At 40.3% G+C, this 24,602-nt stretch overlaps 1 long non-coding RNA gene across 1 annotated transcript; it reads left to right on the top strand.

Annotated features, from left to right (window-relative positions):
- LOC104912268 lies at nt 1-19,937 on the top strand. The gene is made up of 4 exons (XR_004160723.1): nt 1-131; nt 6,704-6,822; nt 11,066-15,500; nt 19,366-19,937. It is a non-coding gene; the product is annotated as an uncharacterized LOC104912268 (long non-coding RNA).
- The last annotated feature ends 4,665 nt before the right edge of the window (nt 19,938-24,602 follow it).

The following is a 24,602-nucleotide window of genomic DNA, read 5'->3' as shown; positions in this document are numbered from 1 at the left end:
TCCATCCACAATCCCCTGTGACAGCAGCTTCCAGACACTTGCTGCTCTCTGTGTGAAGAACCGCTTTCTTTCATCTAAGAGGTGAATCTTCTTTATGGCCCACCAGGTGCCTCCATGTTCTCACAGTGCAGGTACGAATTAAAAAAACAAAACAAAACAAAACAGAGTGCAGTTGACAGGTTTCCCCGTGAACTAAATTTGACTCTTACAGTGTCCTGAAAGGTCAGTGTACAGCAGGTTCTGCACAGACTCATGAAAGATGATGTTTGGAGCTATTGGGAAGCTTTGCAAGAGCTCTTCCATTACGTCTACATTCTGTTGGTTTCAAATAACTTCTAATGAGTTTCAAATGACATTCTTTTGGTCATTCAGGGAAGGTTGCTGGGATCACAAATGCAACAGCTCTGTAAGTTTAGTTCATTTTGAAATAGCAGGTCCTCATTTGTGTATGGGAATGGTTGTATAGCCGATCAGGTAACAACATTTCCCTTATGCCAGAAAAACTTTGTGTTAGCTTCTGAGAAAAACTTCATGAATTCCTCCTTGGGTTTTTAATTTTTTTTCCATCCTAATGGCAAAATGCCCAGTGTGAATCAAATCCTTCAATTCAGTTTCCAAAAAAGAAGGAACTATTCTGTATGCCTGAAGTATTAATTAAAAAGAGGCAAAAAAGAAAGATTTGGACAGGTCCCAAACCAGCTCCTCAAATATAAATGTCTGCAACTGTCATATGAACTTCTCAGTAAATGAGACTATAATCCTTCCTTCCTAAAGTGGAAATACTACTTGATTAGCCCAATTAAGAGCGGATTTCTGACAGAATATTACTTCAGGGTACAGTTTCCTAAAGGATGAAAAAGTGCCAATTTAAAAACAACTATGTGTCACTAACATTATTAAAAAATGGAAACAAGGCCTGACATAATAAATTAACTACTAGAATTATATATTGGCCTTCAAAGCCATACTAAAGATACAGAGCAATTAGGCTATTTTTACAGAATGAATTGGTAAATCAATATCCTCTATACAGCTTTTAATTTGCACAAGTAGAGCATGATCACTGATACTGTATTTTAGTTTGTCCAGTTATGTTTTTTTTTTAGTTGTTGTTCTGCTTTTGCTTGTTTGTAAATGTTATTGTAAAGCCTTCTTTTAGCTCACTATGCTTATAGAGGGGCTGAGCACTTGCTGACCTGAGACCCTTTTCTCCTGGCACATCCATTGACATGCTGTTTCTTTTTTAAGAGGTCTGCAGTTTTTTAATTCTGGTGAACGCTGGCAGAAGCTGTTCTGAGCAGATGCCTACCCAGCTATCAGCACTTGAAAGGCTGGGCCTATTGCTGCTCTGTGGTCTCTGCCTTTGGGTTTGAATCCTGGAGTCCCCGTGCCCATTCCCCAACCCACCTGTGGTGTGGGGCAGGTTCCCTCTGTTTAACTTTCTCAAGACAAGGAGTATTAATTTTCCGTGAAGATTTCTGTTGCACAACATCCGTGGGATTTCACATTGAAAGATTGTTTATACGTGCAGCCATGCTTATTTTCCAGTTGCCCAAATTAAGACACTCTATAAAGAAATGTTCGTTTATTAGCAACTAGTGTTTGACAGTTTATTTCATGTAAGCCTCCAGCTTTCCTTGGCAAGCTGATTTGCATAATGTGTTATTATGTCTAAATGGAAAACTAAATGCCTCCATGTGGTCTTTAAATGACAAGTGCTTGTCAGCTTCATGCAATATTCAGAAGTAATAGATCCAAATCACAACTGTGCTCGCTGTGATGTATAAAGAGAAAAGGAAACACAACCCCAAAAACTTGTTGCATATCCTTCCTTGACAAATTTACACTTTGGTGCAGAATTGGCAATTCGAGTTTTAATGTGTTAAACGCTTTAGTTCAACTGTGAAGGAATTTACTACTGTAGCTTTAATCTGTGCTTCTTTTGAGTAATTACAGCTCACACCACTTTTTTTTTTTCTTTTCTTTTCTTTTTTTTTCCCTGTTTATTTTCCCTCTCAAACAATGCAGTTCAGGGAATAATCTTAGAGTGGCAAGATATGCCCAAGAAATTCTGCCTTAATTACTTTTGCAACCATGAATGCTCTCTGGCAATGCTTATAATAGCTTTGGAATATCTGTTATGAAGTTCGCATCTGGAATAGTCCTTGGGTTTGAAAATTGCAGAGCTGCATATTGAGTTTATGCTGCCTTAAGGTAGGAAATGGGCATGTTTGTGTGTGGGTACAGGCTGCTGGAGGCTTCAGAAATGAAAGCTTTGTGAGTCAGTACTCAGTAAGAGTTCCTTCTGCATATTTTGCTTGCGTATTTGTGGTGTGCTGCTCGTGGCCTTTCAGACTGCCTCCATCGCAAGCACACCTGGAAGGAGGAAGTGCCTTCTGCTGAAAAAAGAAATCTTGAATTCCTGGTGCTTGATGAGAAGGGAGTGGAATGGTGGGTCCCCGAGCTGGCTGTGCTGCAGCTGAACCACGGCACTCAGCACAGCCAGGATGGCTTGGGGCTTAGGTGAGGCTACATCCTCTTTGTGGTACTGTTGCTTGTATCTCTCATGAAAGGTTAAAAGGTACACAGTGTTTCACATTTGAGATTAATTTTTAACATTCAAGATGGATGGATATCTCGTTTCCTGCTCATTGAGCTGCAGAGGTTATTTTCTGTTGCTGCTTTTGACATTGGTAAAGGCTTTTAAAGGCAGCATCAATTGATTGCAATGGTTTGGAGCTCGATGTTCAGTCGCAAAAGTTTGGCTTTTCTTTTTCTTTCTTTTTGTTCTGTTTTGTAACAAAAGCCCAGATTAACAACAGGGAGAAAAGAGAACAAGGTGAGAAGGAACTTTCTGTCTGGGATAAACAGGCTCAGTGCACGTAGAGTTATCACCAGTCCAAGCCTCAGCAGAGTGTTGGCATATTTAATTTTTTGCTTCCAACTGCACTTTTTGGTTGCTCGGCATTACAGAATAAGGAGCTAAGGAGAAGTAGTTAGAGGACAGGGACACAGAGGAGAGAAGTATGTGATATATTGTCACAGGAGGCAGGAGAGTGGCCAGGGCTTGTGTCACCCCTTGGGTTGTGGCATGGCTGGGGCATTCCCAGCACTTCCCTTGCTGGGGGCAGGCAGATGGGTGGGTCATTGCGTGCTTTGACCAGCAGGAAATGCTTTGAGTGTGCTCAAATATTTTGAATAGTGTGTATGTCAGCCATAAAAACCCCGGTATTAGCTGGCAGATAGGTGACAATTGGCCCAAAAGAGCTCTGTTTCCATGGAGAGGTATTTCTAGTGAAGGATTTAATGTCTGTGATGACCGTGCAAACAGCACCCTGTGTCACAGCTGCAAGAGGTGCCCTGCATGTGCTCTGACATGCAGCAAGGTGCATGCTCACATTCTGCTGCTCTTCCACATCTTCGGCTCAAAGTAAAACCCGCCCTGTGCTTTTTTGTAGCTTCATTTTTGTGTCCTTTGAGCACAGTTTTTTAAGTAGAGCAAGAGTTATCTCCTTGTATCCGTGCAGAGGGATGTACGTAGGAGAATCGCTGTGTATGGAGGTGTGTGGTTAAACTTGCCAGTGCCAGGAAGTAACAAAGGGCAAAGCTTTCTGTTGCCTTCCTGCACATCTTACTCTTGTCAACAGTTCAGGTGAAATTGTCAGAAGGAGACGGCAATCAGGCTGGATCCCAAGGCAAAGTGTCCAACAGAGCGAACTTTTAAAAGTGCCACGACTGATTTTAAAGCTATTAAAAGCCAAGGCAGTTCTTAAAAACTCCTCACCTTTCTCAGGGTAGCCTTAATTATGTATGTAAAATTGTCAATGAAGAATGCAGCATTTAAGGAACTCACGTCGAGTTTCAGTATTTAGTCCGGTGATATTAAAATGAAACAGGACCAACTTTGCAGGGGGCAATTATAACACATTACGGTGTGAATCGCACACTGTGATTAAACTCATAGGAGGTACTCAGCATCAGCATTTGCTTTGAAAGGGGCACTGATTACCATTTGTGCTATGCATTTTGGTAATCAGAAATCATTATGGAAAGTATTACATCAACTAAACAAATACCCCCTTAGCAGCATGAAATATACAGATTTTTAATTAAAAAAAAGAAAAAAAAGAAAGAAAAAAGAACAAAAAGCCATAGCTAGCCTTATATATGTAAGGTTTTTTCTGCACAGCTCCTACACTTGCTCAGCAGGCTGGATCCGCACACCATCAGGCTGAAGCAGGACCACGTGCTGCCAAATGAATGATTTGAAGTTAAAACACCTCTAGAGGGGTTGGGTTTTTCTTTCACATCTTAACTTCAGACCACTTGCAATTACATTATAAACCATCAATTACTTGTGATTTATAAAAATAGCCTTGCGAAAGAATTAAACTAGCAAGAGGTGTTAACATTTGCTTTAGAAGTCCTGAGTTACTCCTATTAAAAGGCTTTCCTTAGGATTTAAGATAGAGGAGTCTTAAGGTTCTTACTGTCATAAAATACCAACAGGCCTGTGTTGCGAAGGCACTATATTTTTCTGGCATATTTTGACACCTAGATCTACTAATATTGTCAGGGATTTGGAAGTGAGCCTTTGTATCAGGGCGTTAAGCACTTTTATTAAAGCATTTTTGCTATTGGCTTCTGAGGACATTCCACCTGGGCATGCTGTGCTGCTCCTGACCCACCACACATCCGCGCAGGCACTGCAGCAGCATGGGGCAATGGTGGGTGCCAGGAGATGCCATTGCTCACAGCAAAACTTTGTAGCGAGCCAACAGAAAACAAATAGTTGCTCGCTCAGGGCTTGCTTTCTGCTTTTCTTTGATAGAATGCAATCTAGAGAAAGTGTAATGTTAATCCCATAACATTTCTGGCAGTTGAGCACTCTGTGATTGCTTTAGAGATGCAAACTCATCTTCACTGTATCTTGATGATCTTTCCTCCTTTTCATCCTGCCGTACCGTTTTGATTGCTTAACATAAGGTCTAATGTCAAGTAATAATAAAGCAATTACAAGAAATACAATTCATTCTAAACTGCATTAAGGAAGAACTAAATTAAGGCACATAATTAACAACAACAACAAAAAAGATACATTCGGGACAAAATGTTTTAACCCCTATATTTCTTCCAGTATTAACTACTGTGGTGTTAACTCAAAAATGGAAAAAATATAGATTATACACACATGCACAGTAGGGCTTTTGGTGATTTATGCAGGGAAATTCACAGGTCTTTTATGCATGATTCTCTCTATGTAGTAGTATACTCAGTTTAAACTGTTCTGCTAATTTTTTTTTCTTGTCCACTTGGCCCAATTATAAGTGAATTGTACTGAAGGCGGCTCCAGTAAAAAACATGAAACAGCTCAATATTTCAAGTTGCCAGTGTTTCTCTCATATTTGTTCTTTTTAATTAGAGAGCATACCAAGTTCCAACCACAGGACCCAGTCATTTATTAAGTGATAGAGAAGCAGCAGTATTTTATTGACTAATTCCCCAGGCTTTTATTATGTTTCCTAGCAAAATGTGATTTATAGGAAAGTTAATAAAGGTATCTTCACCTGCTGCACCTGGAGACAGGACATCTACAAGAGGAAGACATTTAGACTAATAAGTGAAATCACAAATCTGGGAGATGAAATTGGATTTTATTTCTGGGAGTGTCAGAGGATTGATGAAGGTTCGAGTGTTTAACATCTCCATTCTTTGCTGATTTTGCCTATGAAATGAAGGTGATAGTTACCCTGGATTTTCAGAAAAGTTATGCTGACTGATTATACATTACGTATGAGTTTTTACAGATTGAAAGCTGAAAAGCATCATTAAAGTGCTGTTTCTCCTATATTACTTTCCATTTCCCCCTCACAAATGGTTGAAATAATTATTTTCATTTACCTCACTCTTGAATTGAAAGTAAACTCTTCAAAGCAGTGTTCTGCTTGGATTGATTCTGACACACATTTCTTGCTTTGTCTCCTTCTCATGCCACTCCTGCAGTGTCCCATGCATGAGTGCAGCACTGGGGTTACGGGGCTGGGACCTGAGATCGGTGTTTGCTGCATGCCCTACAGGCAGCCTCAACCACAGTTAGAGTACAACGGGATTGGACAAATGCAATTAAAAATAAATACATAGATTCTGTTTCTTAATAAGGTTAGGCATGCAATTGTGTGATGACTAATTTGTGTGCCTAATTACCATGATTGTATGTGCAAATCGAGTAATTATGTAAGTAAATAACCATAATCAGTTATTTTCATGGGTAATTATTCAATTTTAAGTACAATGGCAATAATTGGGTGTGCAAATTAAGCATGCAATTGTGCATGCATATTCAACACACACTTGTGTGTCTAATCTTTTCATACACTGCCTGCTTCTGATGCTTTTTCTCAATTTCCGTTGGATTTGTGGTGCAGCGTTAACAGGGATGCTGCTGGGACCAGGGTTTGGGAGTGCTCAGTGATCAATAGACGTGCACATGGCCCACTCTCCTGAAGGAGGGCTTTGCAGGTGTGCATTTTGCTACTTGGGCAAGGAAAACTGAGAAAGATTGAATAAATAATTGCATTTGAAATATACATATATGTAATTTTGTAAACTATTATGAACTTTTCACATGTTTGTGCTTCTATATACACAACTAACTTGTTTTTCTAAATGCTAATAACAGTGTCTTTGTTTTCATGCTGTACAGAATGGGAGGAAATGTCCTTAAGCTGTTGCAGAAGAGGAATATGCTGTACCAGCCCACCCACCATACACGTCTGATTTACAAAAGTACTTCATCACTGATCTAATTTGAGTCCATTTAAGGTATGTAGATAGAAATCCTATTGACCTGATTACAAGTAAAGTTTATCACTGCCAGGTGTTTTTAAACACGTCACTCTATTCATAGAATCATTAAGGTTGGAAAAGACCCCTAAGATCATCTAGTCTAACCGTCTGCCTATCACCAATATTGCCCACTAAATCATGTCTCTAAGTACCACATCTAACATTTCCTTAAACACCTCCAGGGATAGTGACTCCACCACTTCCCTGGACAGCCCGTTCCAATGCCTGACCTCTCTTTCTGAGAATAAACTCTTCCTAACATCCAACTTGAATCTCCTCTGATGCAACTTGAGGCCATTGCCTCTTGTCTTATCTCTGTTACCTGGGAGAAGAGGCTGACCCCCACCTTGCCACAATTGCCTTTCAGGTAGCTATAGAAGGTAATAAGATCTCCTACGAGCCTTCTCATCTCCAGACTAAAAAATCCCAGTTCCCTCAGCTATTCCCCATAAGACTTATGATCCAGTCCCCTCACCAGATTTGTTGCCCTCCTCTGAACATGCTTCAGGGCCTCAATGTCTTGTAGTGAGGGTCCCAAAACTGAACACAGTACTCAAGGTGTGGCCTCACAAAAGCTGAGTGCAGGAGGATGATCACCTCTCTGCTCCTGCTGACAACACTGTTCCTGATACAAAACTTTTTGGCTACCTGAGGGCACTGCAAGCCAGCAATGCCAGATTCTTCTCCTCTGTACAGCTTTTCGGACACTCTGCCTCAAGCCTGTAGCTTTGCATGGGGCTTTTGTGACCAAAGTACAGGACTCAGCACTTGGTCTTGTTGAACTTTATCCCATTGGCCTCAGCCCATTGATCCAGCCTGTCCAGGTCCCTCTGTAGGGCCTTCCTACCCTCAGGCAGATCGACACTTCCTCCCAACTTTGTGTCGTTTGCCAGCTTACTTAGAGTGCACTCAATTCCCTCATCCAAATCATCCTAATCAATAAAGATATTAAGCAGGATGGACCCCAATACCAACCCCTGAGGAACACCACTTCATCTATCTTAATGATATGCCCATACATTCAGGTGTTATCCTTAGAGGTATATACTCAGATCCTTCTGGAGTCAGGAGCCAAAAGCTGTTGCTGATGGCACAGCACAGCCCCTGGAAGCAGACCTGGTCATTTTGGTGCTACTGCAGTTCAGGTCTGTTCCAGGTGACGCTGCTGTCCTGGCCCTGGTGGTGTGGTCTGTGGGTGCTGTGTGACTCAACCCAGCGAGCAGCAGCTGCTCTGACACCTTGGCTACAGCACTCTGTGTTGTCTAAAGAGCTGCTCTTGATCAATACCTCTCCTCCCCATCTGTGTGAGCAGCGGGGAGGGAGAGGGAATAATCTACCTCAGAAAGTGTCTCACTGCTCTGCTTAGCTGAGGGATTTAATTTCCATTGTTTGTCTCCTGTGTCTCTTTCTGTTCTTGATAGATTTCCCCAGCCTCACTGATGCTAATCTCATTGTCCAGGAATCAGCAAAGGGTAATTAGCCTCTGTGATAATGATCTATCTGTCACAAGATCATGCCCTCTCATCACACACCATCTCAGATGTTGTCTAACCTAGCACAAGAATATGGAGCACAGCCATGCACAGTGGTGAGCGGCAGCTGCCGTTCTCTGCTCAGTGGGTCTGGGCTGCCTTCACTGTTGAGACAGGGAGAGTTCCTGATAGGCAGAACCTGGAGACAGCAGAAAAGAAAACCAAATAGTACTTTATGGCTAAAAACATGACAGTAACAACAAGAAAAAAGTCATCTTGTTTTGATATTACTGTGGAAAAGTGTTTGACTTTTTTCTTTATTTGTTAGCTATGCTATGAAATTACTTCTCACAGCATGGCGCGCCTTCTGCTTTTGATCTTTCTATTCTTTTAACATAAGAAGACATCTTGTTTTCATTGAAATGAAAGTTCTTGTTCAGGAGCAAAGCATTTCTCCTGGCCATTTCATTTCATAGGTAGTATTTAAATTTTAGGTTTAGAAGCATTGTGAATTGAAAAGATAATGTCTGCAAAAGCAGAAAGGTGTATACAAGTAAACAAACCAGTTTGCACCTCCCAAGCTCTTTGCTCTCTAGAATGGAGGCAGAGGTGCCCAAGTGTTCCTTCAAGTGCCTTCTTTAGCCATCAGATCAGCCTGGCCTCCTACACGCAATGAGAACTCACACACATCAGAAAGGGGCATGCTCAGTCCTTTATTTCATGGCACTGAAAAGCTGAAGAATCCATTCTTTATGAAGTACTGGAAACTTTCTATTAAAAATTCAGTTATACCTTCACAGGAGGGCTTTATTTTTAAATTGCACCTATCCCACTCATAACATAGCTATCTTTAAATATACATAGACACACAATGACTTTGAACTACAATATCTGGAGAATATAGTTTTCCAGATATCTATAAATGAGGATAATTGTGCTGGCCTTCTATGCAGTAATATGACACTGAAGCTGAAATGGGGAGAGAAATCACTAATTATAAACAATAAACATTGGATGTTGTCATTTTACAATTCTGCTGACTTCACAGAGCTGCAGCTGCCTTATGGAAAGTCTTACAGAACTATTCTTTGTGTCAAAACAATTCTACTTATGTAGCCTATATTTTCTATATTTCCTTATTCTGTGTTACTAGAAGCATTTGCATTAAAAAAATATCTTTGTTTCTTAAGAGTTCATCTGTTCTGCTGCTTAGTGTGCAGTGCTGAGAAAACAGAGATCGGCAGGAACAACAAAAGCCATTTCCCCAGGTTAAGAAGTCTATTGCCATAACAAACAGGAGCAACACAAGATTGCACCTGACCTGCTGCCCTGCCTTCTCCTTTCCCAGAGAGATTCAGTCAAAGATATTGCTCAGGTCTGACAGGATGTGACCTTGGGGTACTCCAGAGAATTCAGGACAGGTTGGAATTCTATGTAATTTCTTTGGAGCTAAAGTGTTACTGCAGTCATTCATAAAAACCTTCCATTTGAAGGGATATTGATCTCCCGTAATGGCAGAATAAATAGCTAAGCAGGAATCCTAAGCAAGCCAGCTTTAACGTTATTCTTTCTTAGCAATGTGCAGACACTGTAATTTTATGCACATTCAGGAGCCTTTTCTAAATGACCTTAGTGTGTGGAGGCTGGACCACAGCTGTCACACAGCAATTTGGGGATGCTACTGAGTATAACTGTGCTGCACAAAAATACGATGTGTTGCTGCTATTTCTGTAGTGGCAGTGCTCCCCCAAAATTCAGTATCGTCATCCCTGATGCAGCATCTCCAGGTATCAATGCCTGCCCGAGTGCAGTGTTATGCTAACAGGTAGCAATGCTGCAGTCTGCAGCCAGTGCTGCCTGCAAGCTCCCTGCTGCCTCATGTCATGGGGTTTCTGGTACAATGTAGGGCTTGGTGTGGTGGGAATAGCAGGGAATGCTACGGTCACCTGTGCCTGAGAACAGTCTACAAGTAACTTTTGAGTGCTTGTCTGCTGATGAGGAGATGCTTGCAATGCAATTGGTTTTGTGGGCAGCAAGGAAAGGCAGGTGTCTTCCTGGTGGTGTTGGCAGCACCTTGTGTTTCTTCATGGCTTAACCAAAAGGAAGCAGAAGCCCTTGCTGGAGAAGCGTGAATGTTGCTCCACCAATTTTGATTCAGAAAAAAACCCAAATCATTTGTGAAGAAGTAACAACAATGTTAATTTAGTAGGCAGCTAAAACTACAGCCAGTCACGTGTCTTGGAAATTGCTACTAATCAAATTTTGCCCATTTTTCCCAGCAAAATGCTTTCTGTCCTGCTGTTTGTCATGTCTTGTTACTTCTGATTATACTGTTTGAGACTTATGCCTTGACTTAAATAGAAAAGCACTATTATTGCAGCAAAGCTGTTACTTGTTTCTTTAAGGCCACTTTTAGGCATCCAATGGTGGAAGTTCATCCTTTTGTTTGTACAGTGCTCAGTTCAGCTGATGTGGTATTGAAATGTGAATTGTAAATGAGTCAAGCACCCTGTTTCATACAAAGCCTTGCCCTGTCCTCCCTGCAATGACAAGGTTGCTGGTAAATGGGAACTTGCTTACAATGGTGTCTGAGACAGCAGTGAGCAGTGCGACCATCAGAACAGCACTAAGCCAATCATTCCACTTATTTACAGTGGGTTTCTATTTGAATTTCACACGTGTTTAAATTGTTACACTATCAGCAGGTGGCTGTGTCCCTAATTCTTTTTTTTTTATTTTTCATACAGGACTTCTTTGCTTGCAATGTTTGTATTTCACATATGATGAAGAACTTCAAGGAAGAACTTTACCATGACAGAGTACTGGAATAGGCTGCCCAGAGAGGTTCTGGAGTCTCCTGCTCCGGAGATATTTAAGACCCATCTGGACACTTTCCTGTGTAACCTGCTTTAGCAGGGCATTGGACTAGATGATCTCCAGAGTCCCTTCCAGCCCCTACATTTCTGTGATTCTGTGATATCTGTGCACTTCTACATGTGTAGGATGAATGAGAGCTCTGGAACAGGGCTGTAGTTCACCAGGAGATGAGACAAGGCTAAGATGAGAACAAATAAAATAGTAAGAGCAATGCTAGTAATGAGTTAAGATAGAAAACTGGAAGACTGTGAACTTGTTGTTTGCTTGTGCTTATGCTACAGTCTCTGAAACCACTCAAGACGTATGAAATGCGAAGCAATATGAAAGAAATCTGTTTTTTTTGGTTCATCCCAGAAATTATAATTTCAAGAGATAGTAGAATTAATTTAATTTGTTTATGTTGTGAAGAGCTTAGAATATAATGGAAATGTGATTTTTTTAAATTGCCAGGGGTGCATGAGCAACTGCTAGCGTGATGCCTGGTAATGCACATGGAGGATCAGGGGGCAAAATCCCAACCTTCAGCCTGGGAGGTCCTGAGGTAGCTGCCAGCACTGCATGTATGCTGCCCATGGCAGCTCAGGACAGAACTCCTCCCCTGCTTCATACGGATCCTGCTTGCTTCCTTAGGATGCCTTGGGGAACAGCCTGGCTCCTTGGCATGGCAGCTGGAGCATCCTCTTCTTGTTCTGTACCTGTAAAATAATTCAGGGCACCACCTGCAGAGAATCACTGTACTGGGAAGGCAATGAGGAGACTCTCCATGGCCCTTTGCTGGAGGGCAGGATTTGCCTCTGCATTTCTCTCTGCTATCATCTAGCTATAAAACACAGGAAATAATCTTTTCCTATGTCATAGGGATACAGGCAGCTCAATTAAAGTTTATGAAGCGTGATCTGAAATCTTTAGAACTAGAGCATTATGGATATGCAAAGCAGGACTTTAAGTTATTCATTACCATTTATTATACTTTGCATCTATTTTCTTTTTTTTCTAGAACAGAGGCTTGATCAAGAAATATGCCTGACTTCCTGAGAATTAACATGATTTTGAGGAGAAATGTGGTAATTGTTATTTATACATTATAGTCTCCCTAGCATATCATTTCATCCACATATCTAGAATAAGTTACATTGACTGGATGGTAGGATTGTGTGCTAGGATTTCTTTCTAGTTCCAAAAAAATTTGATGCTCATGTACACTTTTTCTATTGAGATATGCTTAAAGGTATTTTGTGACGTAACATCTATTTTTTCTATTGACAGTGATTTGTTTGTGGTCACATAAAATATCTTCTAGATTGGATCTGAGAACGAACATTAAGGATTTGTTTACTAATGATTTAGGAAAGAAGATTTACTCTGCTTTAAAGGCAGCTAGAGAGACTCATTTGGTTGGATTATAGATAGTAAGAAAGAAATAAAACTCAAAGCCCAATATTTAATACATCAGTGTCACAAAAGAAAAAAGCGACTGACAAAACAGGATGCAATAACCATAGGGCTACTGGTTGCCTGCTTAAATGGTTGAGCTAAAAGAGTTGTAAACAGAGCCCACCTGTCCATGCTTTGCTTTTCAGAAAGCCCAGAAAAGGAAGCTTTGAATTTTGCCAGGTAAAATGTTTTCTGCTTACTTGCCCGCTCTTTCTCATCTCACTGATTTGAGTAGTCCTGCCAAGTTTCATGAAAACAGAATCCTTAACTGTCTCCAGATACTCTGCTGGATCATTTTAGCTCCATTATTTCAACGGAGCTGTATAATTTTGCATTGGCAGAGCATTGGTCTTCTGTATTTATGCTCACCATTAAACCAGGAAATCCTTATCTAACATATCTGGTTGTGTAGCAGTTATGACATTATTAAGAGCAGGTGAAGCATCTCCAGCCTTCTCTCATCCCCAAATCGAATCTGAGCTTTCTGGTTCATTGTTTGTACAGAATGTAATGCTAATGTTCTTTTTCTAACTTGATTTGAGTTGCTATCACGGCCCTGAATCAGCTGTGGAGCCCCTGTAGCAATGAACAAGGTAAAGTATGTACCTGGACTAAAAATAACAAGGTGATACATTGTGACCTATCACATGTTCTTTCTGTATTTGTATGAAACAAAATGCATTAGCAGTGAATAGCACCTTACTATGGAGCTCTTAAGAATCGACATAAAGCATGTTTTGTTGGTGTTGTCACAGTAAGAACCGGGATCACGACAACTTATGTGATAGCACAGCAGAAGCAGTAGAAACGTTCAGGATCCTGCCTCAAAACTTGCTGGCATTTACCTGAGATAAAATAACATCTATGTCTTGAAAAAAAAACCATTTCATTCTTCTTCTGCTTCACATTGATAAGTCCTGATAATGAATGAATAGCTGCTATTTTAATGAAACATCAGGCATTTACAGAATCGGAGGACTGTGTTTATAATTACATTATAACCACATTTTTTCAACCATTTTTTCTTAGATTTTGCATCTAGAGATGCCACACAAAGGAACTGCTAAAGGCACATTGGTTGTAGGCTTAGTGCTGCCTCTTCAGCTTTCTGGCTTTTGAGCTGGGATTTAATCATAAAGCTCCAGCTGAACTTTGTGGGCTATGTACTTAAAAGATGATCAGGCACCTTTAAATCACTTTAGCCCATGGGCCCAAAGGAGAGAAAAGTCAGATCGGGAGTGCATACAGATGCTCCAAAGCTTTTTCATCCACATGTGGGCAAACTTTTATGCTGAAGCTATATTAAATTGCTTAAGGCAAACAAAGCTACTTTGTTAGGTATACTTTTAGGTAGTCTTAAAGTTTATTTTTACTTGATGATGACATTTGCATTGGGAGTGAGGTACAAAGCCCACAAGGGCAGCATCAATAGAATAGATATTGAAAAGAGAAAAAAATCCATTCTTTTAAAGTCTTCTATACTTGTAGATGCGAGACCTACTCCTGCAATAAATGAAAGGGTGATAAGGAAATGTGCTAGAGGATGGTGAAATGACATAGGTCTGTGAAATATCATACTCACTTCCCAAATTTGTTTAAAAAAGAAATAACAGAACACATTACAAAATAAAAATGAAAATCCCAGGAAAACAGTACAGTCAAATTTGTTCTAGAGCAAGACCTCTCCCCTTCCTTTCCTCTGGAGTAGGGGGTTACAGGCATGATGGTGTAAAGCCACCCCTGCTAGACTTCAAACCTGCAATCTACAAGTGCTCCTCAGGAAGGTCTGCAAGGAATCTCAAGCACCAGGTGGTGTGCAGCCGACATGGCAGGGACCATCTGTAGGATTGCCCATGTCCTGGGCAGAAAGAGTCTCTCACAAGGAAAAGGTTTCATGTGGTTACTGCCATATCCAAGTGGCAGCTCATCATCCCTCAAGTTTAGATTGCTATGGATCAGGAGAGCTTAGAAAGGCCAAGGAGAGAACACAGCTAAACATGACTGGATTTCTTTACACCTTAGAGACTGTGTAACGCACAGCCAGGCATGAAGTGCAATTAAATACTGTAGAAATGCTTTTTTGGGGTGTTTGGGTTAGTGTGAAGTGACAATGTGTCTTAACTTCAGCTGGAATTAAATTGTTTTCTTCATAGTGTCTGGTATGATGCTATGTTCCAGTTCTAGGAGAAAAACAATGTTGATAACACACTGATATTTATAGCTGCTGTTAAGCAATGCTGTACAGAGCCAAGGCCTCTCCCAGCGAAGGGCTCAAGGAGCTGTTGGGAACAGAATTAGGACAGTTGACTTAGACTGGCCGAAAAGATATTCCATACCATATGACATCATGAGAAAGGAATTTTAAATGGAATGGAAGCTCATTTCACTCTCTTCACTGCTCAAGGGGCATGCCGGCCATCAGCTGTTGGGTGGTGAGCCATTGTTTGTGCATCACTTGTTACAGACAAGTATATATATATACATATACTTGACAGGATATATATATACATTATATATATATAAGCACATATATATAGTTATAACTATTATCCTTTTCTTTTTCTCTATCTCAGCAAACAGTTTTATCCCACAAGTTCTACGCTGTTTTCAGTTCTCTGCTCCATCCCACTGTGAAGACGAGGAGTGAGGGAATGACTGTGTGGTTCTGAGCCACCTGTGGGGTTAAACTGCAAAGCAATGATAGCTTGAGGGCAGCAGAAACCCCCACAGAGCTTGGCCATGTCCTCACATCACTCTTCATTGCAGCAGCTACCTTTTCTCTCTGCAGAAAACCTCCAGAAGTCAGCTGTAACATCTGCAGTTTTTCGATCTCCTGAGATGAGAGAGGGATCCTGACTGAAGGACTTGCAGGTATGAGATAAGGCAGGCAGGTAAGAGACAAGGCGGCCACCTCTGTTGATCCCTCATCCTCACGCGTGGTAGTAAGGAAAAAAGCTATGAATTACAAATTATGAATTTTGCTTTGGGTGTGGACTCACTATTGGTGATGTGAGTGAAGACCTCAGGCACTTCCAGGCTGGAAGGGAAGAATGGGGCCAGATGCACATGAGGCAGTCAGAACAGACAAAGCTCTGTACACCCACAGCCTGCTGGTGAGCACTGGGTTTTGAAAATGGAGGAAGGTAAAGAGAGTACGAATGCAGATGGCCGTGGCTGTTGTACACATGGCCATGGTTGGCTCCTCCCTATATTCTCTCTAGCGAATCTTGCTTCCTTGTTCAGCGTTTTCATAATTAATGGCATATTATAACTACATAACCCACTGTCTTTTCTATCCCTGACCCACTTCCCAGAAGCCCCACTCTTTTCCATCCCTTCTGCCCCTTCCTGCCACTATAAGAGATGAGCAGAAGCAGGCTCTCCTTCTCCGCCTCTCTGGCTCAGGTGACCTTCCCACAGCTGCCACTTTGAACCTGCCTCACTGAGGGGGCTTGTGCTCTCTGCAGATCTAGAGGAGTGGGACTTGGCTCCAGCAGGCTTGCAAGTGCACCCCTGTAGAGAGGAGCACGGATAAATGGAGGATTAACTACAGCTACAGGTCTGCCGTCAAAATGTCTGAAAAGCCTGTTTTTTAAACAACCTGATTGCATGTGGGAGAAATTTGAGTGACCTGCACTTCTTAGCTCTTTTTTTGTATTTTGTGGTATGTGTCAGTGAATAGAACTTAATAATACTTCACCCATATGAACCTCTGTGATTGCGTGCAGTTTCAGGAGAAAAACAAAATTAATTCTCTCACTTCATAGTAGTTTTTTGGATAATAGGCTGACCTTTTCTATTTATTTTGTACATAGAAAACACTACTAATTCATTAAGATAGGGATCTGCAGATTAATGTTTTAAGTGATACTGAAAACAACAAATTATGTTATTTACAGAGATTTGAAATTATGCTTATTTGAGGCTGTGAGTGCACAAAATTCAAAACATAAGAATAAAAATATCTGCGACAGAAGAGTCAAATCTTACAGGTTTCTGAAATTTGCATAATATGAAAATCAACAACAGCAATGCTCGTGAAGAAAACAGATAATGTAAAATGGTATTGGTTCTTATTCTGATTGCAAATCAACCATTAAGTCACTATCAGTCTATTGCTTTAGTTTAGAAAACCATTATGTAGATGAAATATACTTGTTTTCAGGTAATTCTTTTAATGATTAAGTTTGCTGGTACATCACCATGAGGTGTCACAGTATGATGATAACCAGCAAATATAATAAAACAGTAGTTACACATAACAAATACTATTGCAAGTAGATCAACACTATGTTTTCTATGAGAGACACTGTTGAGATTTGTCTAAAGATTCAATATAATTTTAATTTTTACTATTAAATAATTGTTACATCTTGAGAGAGAGAAATTTCTAGGGATGGGAGCTGCATTCATTGTCATAATCAACTCCAAGTGCTCATCAATGACTGCTCTGGGATATTTTGGCTCACAGGGCATTGTTTGCACCATTACCTCAGTTGTTGGAATTCTTTGGTACATCCTTTCTATTAGAAAAGGTCTAGATACACTGAAACATTGCACATTTATAAAGCAGATGAAGAAACTAGTCAGGAAGCTTGCTGACAGCAAATTTCGTTTAGCTAGTTTTACTATAAGCAATTTACTCTGCATGTGCATTTCTGCATTCAAATTGTTCTTTATTAAGATCCTTCCCTAATAATATAAAAATGTGTTTATAAAGCCTGTAAGTGGTTTCTGTAATAAGATTTTTAATGAGTTGGAATATTAAATTAAGTTTTGTAGAAATGCTTGAGGTGTTGTTATAACTAACTTACAAACTGTACACCATTAACTTTATCATATAGAGTAATTTTGGTTTCCATTCAAGCAATATACAGCTCCAAAGTACTAACTGTCAGATACTTTGCACTGCAAATGGAGTTTTGCTGACTATTTAGCAATAATATCTGTGGTTATGACATCTGAACCCTGCTGGGAGAGCAATTCAGCTAGTTGGTCAGCCCAGGGGTGGGCTATGTTGTCAGGTCCTGCGCTCCTTGCTGGGTGGCATAAAGCAGAGCAGCCCAGCAGCACCACAGGCTGCTTAGCTGGCACTTGACTGAGACTGGCTGGCTCTCTGGGGTTTACATTCTCTCCCCTTTGCTTGCATCTGGGTTTCCTTAAAAGTAAGAAAATGTGCAGAGATCCCCAAATATTTATTGTCCCAATGGACAGTGTGCCGCAGACGAAGCATAGCTAACTGTAAGCTGCTCGTGTGTAAATAAAAGTGATTAATGTGATTGCAGAACAAGCAGCAAGCTCAGATTTTTTCAGTTGTGTTTTTGCACTCTATAGCTAATACAAAATCATCTAACATAAGATGTAAAACTTAGATTATGGTTCTTCCTTACCCCCACCTTTTTTAAAAACTTCTACTTATAGTACAGAGAACTCATGCTCCTAACTTTCGAAAGGCAGGGAAACTGCCACTTTGGGGTCTTCCAGAACAACTGATTTTTGCTTGTGAGTTGCTGCCCTCTTTGTTCCTGGCAAAAATGCTGTGCATTGATGCAGATGGTGGTGTAACTAGGACCTGTATAAGTCTTATCATCCAGCCAAATGTGCCTTTGCCATAATGGGCAATATTTTTCATAACCTGGTAGATGAGGGAAAGGATTGTGCAGCTCTTCACTGTTTGGACAAGAGGGCAACAGCAGCTGAGGAGTGAAACAGTGCATGACACCTCATTTGGATGGCAGGAGTTGTCTAAAACAGATGATGTGCTACTTTTCCTAGAGGTCTTTAATCTCATTTGTAAATCTACAGATGCTTTTTGTTTCTTATTCACATTTTACTTCACTTTATATACTCTTCATTTACCTTCTCATTTCTTATTCTTCTGACTTATTCGAGGTTTGTCATATCAAGTGGCAGGTCAGTGAAAAAGCTCCCACTGAGTCGGAAGAAAATGTGTTTTGTCATTATTTTGATTTTGACTTTGAGAAGTTTGAGCGACAAGCTCTGATCTTCCAAACCCTGGTGATGTGACAGTGGGCCAGTCACAACAGCTTATCCTGTCTCAACTCCTTCATCTACAAAATGACAGTAAGGATATGTACCTCTGCCAAGTGCAAGGAGAAGAAAGAACAGCATTATAAATAAAACCAAAGTATTACTATGATCTATTGTGTAGATTTAGCATCCAGCATTAGTTGAAGTTTCTAACCCCAGGGAAGCATGGAGCTGCTGGCCATGTAAGCTGGAAAGTGAAAAGCTATCTGTCACTCTGGCAAATTGTGCATCTCAAGTGGAGATAGCAACAGATAGAAAAAACACTACACGCCATAGCGATGGCAATGACTTTCTTGTTTCAAGCAGAATTTGGTTAAGGTATACTGTTATTACTGCTTGCTTTAAATTAAAATACATTAAACGCTGCCAGTAAACTGAGAGCTGGCAGCATTGAGAAACACAGAGCTGCTGCTGAACATTCTGCAAGGCTAACTGCAGTTATTGAGGCACTTACCATTGCAGCAAATGGGCTGCAACACCAGATTTTAAGATATCGGGACTGTGCTGTTAAGCTGTGGAGCATCTCAGATGTGCTGCTTCTCCTCATGAGATTGATGGGGATTCTGCTGTGCTCTCCACACTCCAGTGCAGAGCACTGCAGGGCATTCTGCATGTTGAGAAAGGTCAAAACAAGACTACATCAGCCTCTGAACCTAAAAACTCTGAACTCTTTTCTACCTATTAGGATGAATGAAGAAAAGCTGTGTTTTGATGTGTGACATCCCAAAGAATTGCTTAAGGCAGACGAGAAAGTTACCGCTACTTAAAGGAAGGAATGCTGTCTGTAAGCAGGATCTCTCAAAGCACAGAGCACAGCCTGGCTCCAACAAGCTGCCTTCTAAACAGGAGCTATCCACACTGATTTGGTAATGAGGTGCTCATCTCTACTGTCATTAAAATGTTTCCGTCTTTTTAATTGGTTAAAGAAAAGTCTATTGTTTATTGTAAGGTATTACAGAAATTGTGTTTAAAGAAACGGAACATGGCGTGTGCTACCAGTAAATGTTACCTTGTACAATTCATAACCTGTAACTTGCATTGTTGCAGCTTGTGGAGGAATATGAGAACTGCTTTTGGCAGAAATAAACCAGTGCAGCTGGGAAGAGGCTGCTCCTGCTACAAGCCTGCACTGTGCCCAGCTGTGCATCTTCAGCTCTCTAATTCAAAGATGGGTTATATAAGCTCTTGACCTGTGCTCATTTGTAAATATTACAACTTGCTTCAAGTCACTAACTGCCCTGCTTGACTTCAAAAATATTATTTTCTTTGTCTTGGTTTTTTTTTTTTTTTTTCTTTGCATTAAGATGGTATTCTAGACGTTGGCTTCTAATATCCTGGCTGCTATGTTATCGGCACTGATATTTTTTAAAAAATAAGCAGAAAAAAGCAAAATATTTTATCTATTTGCTCATGTCTTCACCCATGCACGCTCATTCTGATAACTCTGATACAGTACTTCTGTAAGCTGTAATTTCTTTTTATACCACATTAAATGAAGGGTGCCCAGAGAAAATGAAAGATGACTTGCACTGATCTGGGAGAGGAAGGTGGTACACAATGAGCCTGGGACTGATCCTCTTAATGTCATGCTGATACTGATGATATACTCAAGTACTGCTTCTCTCTTTATAAGGATGTAGACTGGGGAAAGACAGTAAGGTGAAAGATGGCCATGGAGTGTGACTCAGGGGATAAGCATGTAACTAAAAGCTTGCTGTGTCTCAGCTATGGTCAGCATTGTGACTGCTAGGAATTTCTCCTGGCAGTTCTACCAGGCTGTGAAAACCAAATATATGTAAAGTTACTGTTCTTCTGCTTTTCCTCTCACCTGAACAGAAGTACTGTTGTGTAAATTTAACAGTTTCACAGAGGGGCTTCTGATTCTCTCCTTCTTGCTCTTTTCAGGAATGTTATTTTCTAGATTTTGTTAAAATCTTAGCGAAGGATGAATTAATACAGTATAAAATCTTTTTCAATTCAAGTCACAATTAGAATTTCTGCTGGTCCAATTGGTTTTGAGGTAAGTAAAAACCTGGACATATGACCTGTTTGCCTGATCTCCAAACTCTGCTTACACTTGTGACATTTAATAAGGATCTTATGTATGCAGAATTAAGAAGCCACATTCTGCAGCAAGTTCTGTGTGCCTGAAATGCACCATCCAGGCAACATTTTCAGCTTAATTAAAATCTGAATGCTTTTATTAACAAGCTATGACAATTGCAAACTTAGAGAACAAACCAGAAGATAACTTTTTCAGCTGTTTCCTTTCTGTGTGTTCTGCTAATGCAGGTTGCCCAAAGGTACCTCTTCCATGCAGAGCCTAGCTTAGCTTCTATATAAACTGTGCTGCTCACCTTTCCATAGCTGGAAATAGGTGCTGCAAAAGGGCTCTGGTAATGTGCATTTAAGGATTATTACAGCTGCTGAAATATAATGCTGTGATTTTAGTCACCATTCCTGCAAACTCTCTTAACAGGAGCCATTTTACAATGAAGTATCTTGTTGAAGCCAAATATTAATTTACAAAATCCAAAATTGACAATAGTAAATAAAGAAATAAAACTTCACTTATCCTAAAATAAAATGCAAAAGCTTGTCCTTCATATTCTTGCTTCTCTATATTGTGCTGACAGGCTGTGGGTGGCTACCTAATCCATACTGCAAGGAAATGTGCTCCCTGAGTTCCCAGGCTGCATGACAAAAGAACCAATGACTGGGAAATTGGCCTGCTGGCTTCCCTTCTTCCCCCTTCCCTGTCTTGTGGATTAATCTGTGGGTCACTCATAAACTCATTACCATCTCATTTTGCCCTAATACTTTGTCTTATCTGTTATTGACTCCTAACTCTTTTAGGAGGTAATTTCAAATTTTCCCTTCTGGATGATCCAGCGTCCTTACTTTTTGGGAGATGCTTGTAGATGCGGTAGACTTGGTGCCAAAATCCTTTCTGTCTAATGTGACTACTGAAATCATCGACCAATAAGAAGTGAAATACTTCCTTTGGAAGATGATGTCCAAATCTGCATTTAATCTATAAATGTGTCATACTTCATATAAACCTGTAACTGGGATTGATGCTTGTGGCTTATTAAATCTTCATAGACACTGTATATGATGGTGTATGGGAACTGTTGATCACAGTCTGAACCTCTAATTGACCACCTGAGGCAAGCAATAAGTCAGCTGCAGGAGCACAGGTGAAGGCAATTCACCTGCGCTACTGGAAGGGGTGGAACATGGCTCCACCTCTCCTAGACCCCATTTAAGTGCTGACTGCCACTGAAGAAGGATCTCTTTCTGGAGATCGCTCTTTGTGGAGTTTATTGCGAGTCTACAACATTAGTGAGTGTTTTTCATTTATTATCTTTCCATCGTGATAATCCTGCCTAGCCTAACCTCTGTACGCCTATTGATTGTACAGATGGTAATGAACTATTTTAGGATGATAATAAGTTTGGGTTGGTAGACTCCCCATTGTATTTTTTACAGATACTCTGACAGTCACTAAACAGTTGATGACAATCCTAATATGTATATACTTAGGCTGACTATTCAGCTTGAGTTTAGTAAGGGAGGTTGTGCTTCTCAGACAGCTCGTGTGTTAGGCTGTCCCTACCTCCAGCAGTGAAACAATTTTAAAAGTATTTTTTTGACCAAAATGGTTGGGAATGCTGAGAATATACAGTCGAACACCACCACCACAGAGGAAGGAGACTGTAGCCAATGTGAGTCTAGGCTTTCTTGAATATTTGGGGATTTTAAATATAGCTTTTTAATGTCCTGTAAAATAAGTGTTTTAATTAATTTCTACGTGGAGTATTTTATTGTTGGAGATATTGAATTCAAAGGCATGATTGTCCTGTTAACAAAGAATCCCACTGTCACTATGACAACTCTCAAGGTACTGTAGTGGTGAGAGTGAAACCCTGAGCTGCTGCTTCTTTCTCTGCTACTATGCTGCTCTATGACCTGAAATGAACCAGTATGTCCAAAAATAAAGTACAATGATTACTACGCATATAATGGATTTTTATGAAGGACTTATGATAATTTTTACTGGTTACCACATGTGATATTTGACATATGATCTTTGGATGAAAGCTAATGCTCAAATACATTTGCATCAAGAAAAATAAGGCCTCCTAACATATGGATGCTGTTAACTTGTTAATTCTGGTGAACTCGTACAAGGAAAATAGAGTGAAAATGACTGAAAGGGGAGAATGTAGAAGAGTATGGGTATTACTCCTGCAATTCTTGTTGGCTTTAAAGCTTTGCTACTGTAAAGCTGCACTATTAATGCATTGTCCAACTGAATGTGGTCTTAACACTGTGCTGCATAGGGTTTCACATCTAATTCTGAAAGTGACAGTGTGAGGAAGCATGCTATGAGTAAGTTAAGGAGCTAGGTACTGTGATAGCCTTTTATTCTACAGTTTGCCAGTAATGAAAATATGTGGTCTCTGAACAAGAACATGCTGTATACTGAAATTTTCCCTTTTCAACTGAGCATGTAAGTCTGCTGTTTCTCTAGCAATAAGAATATGCCTTTAGCTTTGTTAGATAATTAAAAGCTAGAGATTTAAGACTTAGGTCTGGTGGTCTCTAAGCTTTAAGCCTGAAGATCGCAGCAACATTTTGAGATATGAATACAGCTAAGAACGAAAACAAATGCAGGGCAATTAGTGTCTGGAAAGAAATAACAATTCCCAAAGCCAAGAAGGAAGTTGAGAGAAATGTAAACAGAGTCTCTACAGCTCTTAGGATCGTGTTTGTGTAGAGCCCTGTTTTGTTCAGCAGTGCGTGTCTGTAACGGGAGGGAGCTGCATTGCCTCAGGTTGGGTTGGAGCTGTGAGATACCTTGTGCCTCTGAACATGCTGCTCATCCCTGAGTGGGGTCAGCAGCCTTGCCTCCTTCCCCAGCCAGCAAGCTCGCGTGCCCCAAAGCCAAGGCTTAACTCTGCCTGCCCCTGTGTAAAAGCCAGAGGAATGTGACTACCCATGCACTCAAGGCCCCCTGAAAACCTGCATCAGGAGCACAGCATACTAATGTTTTGATTGCTTATCACATGACAGCAACTTCTTAGACATTCGGTGCTAACAATGACTGTAAATTTTGCCCTTTTAATATCATTTTTTACATCTACTATGTCACCACATCAGACAGCAAGCATTATATCAGACTGATATCTGAAATGAAAAATAAGTAAATGCTATAGACATGTAAATTTGCCATATAGAAGATTGCTACAATCTAAATCTTGAAGACACTGGACTATACAACTGATGGTATTTGTTGAAGTTGCTGCTATTCATGAAAGAAGTTGGTATGATAGGTAGTGTTTATTCACAAAATGCAAATATCTTTTTTTAGGGTTTAGATATTGCAAAAAGTTAATAAGATATTAAGTCACAAGTGGGCAGAAATTCTCTGAGGTTTACCAGCAGACAGTTAATAATGCAGTGTGACAGGCTGCTCTTGTTCTCCAGCTACATCAGCAGTCCTAAATGACAGCAGGCTACACAGAAGATTACTCCCAAAATTATAAAGTGCTTTAGTTATTGGAAAGTCAAATGCAAGGGCTTTTTTTTTTTTTAATGACATCCATTCTGGAGGTGTAATGAACTTAACTGTATTATTTCAGACTTACTAACTTGTTGCCTTTTTATCCAGCACCTGTTTTCAGATTTTCAGAATCAGCTGATGCACTTTTTACACATTTCTGAAACTCTTTACATCACATAAGAAAGATAGCTGCATCCATGTTATATGGTTGATAGGTAAATTACAAATTTCAAATGGAAAACACCATTTAGTTGAGAGAGCAGCATTTGTGCCCTCAGAAACATTTGGAGTTTTCTATTATTTCCAGATTTCAAAGACAGGGAGGGTTAGACTTGACAAGGAAAATTACTAGG

This window comes from Meleagris gallopavo, chromosome 10 (genome assembly GCF_000146605.3).
Source record: "Meleagris gallopavo isolate NT-WF06-2002-E0010 breed Aviagen turkey brand Nicholas breeding stock chromosome 10, Turkey_5.1, whole genome shotgun sequence".
Lineage (NCBI taxonomy): Eukaryota > Metazoa > Chordata > Aves > Galliformes > Phasianidae > Meleagris > Meleagris gallopavo.
This window is presented reverse-complemented; position numbering and strand designations above follow the sequence as displayed.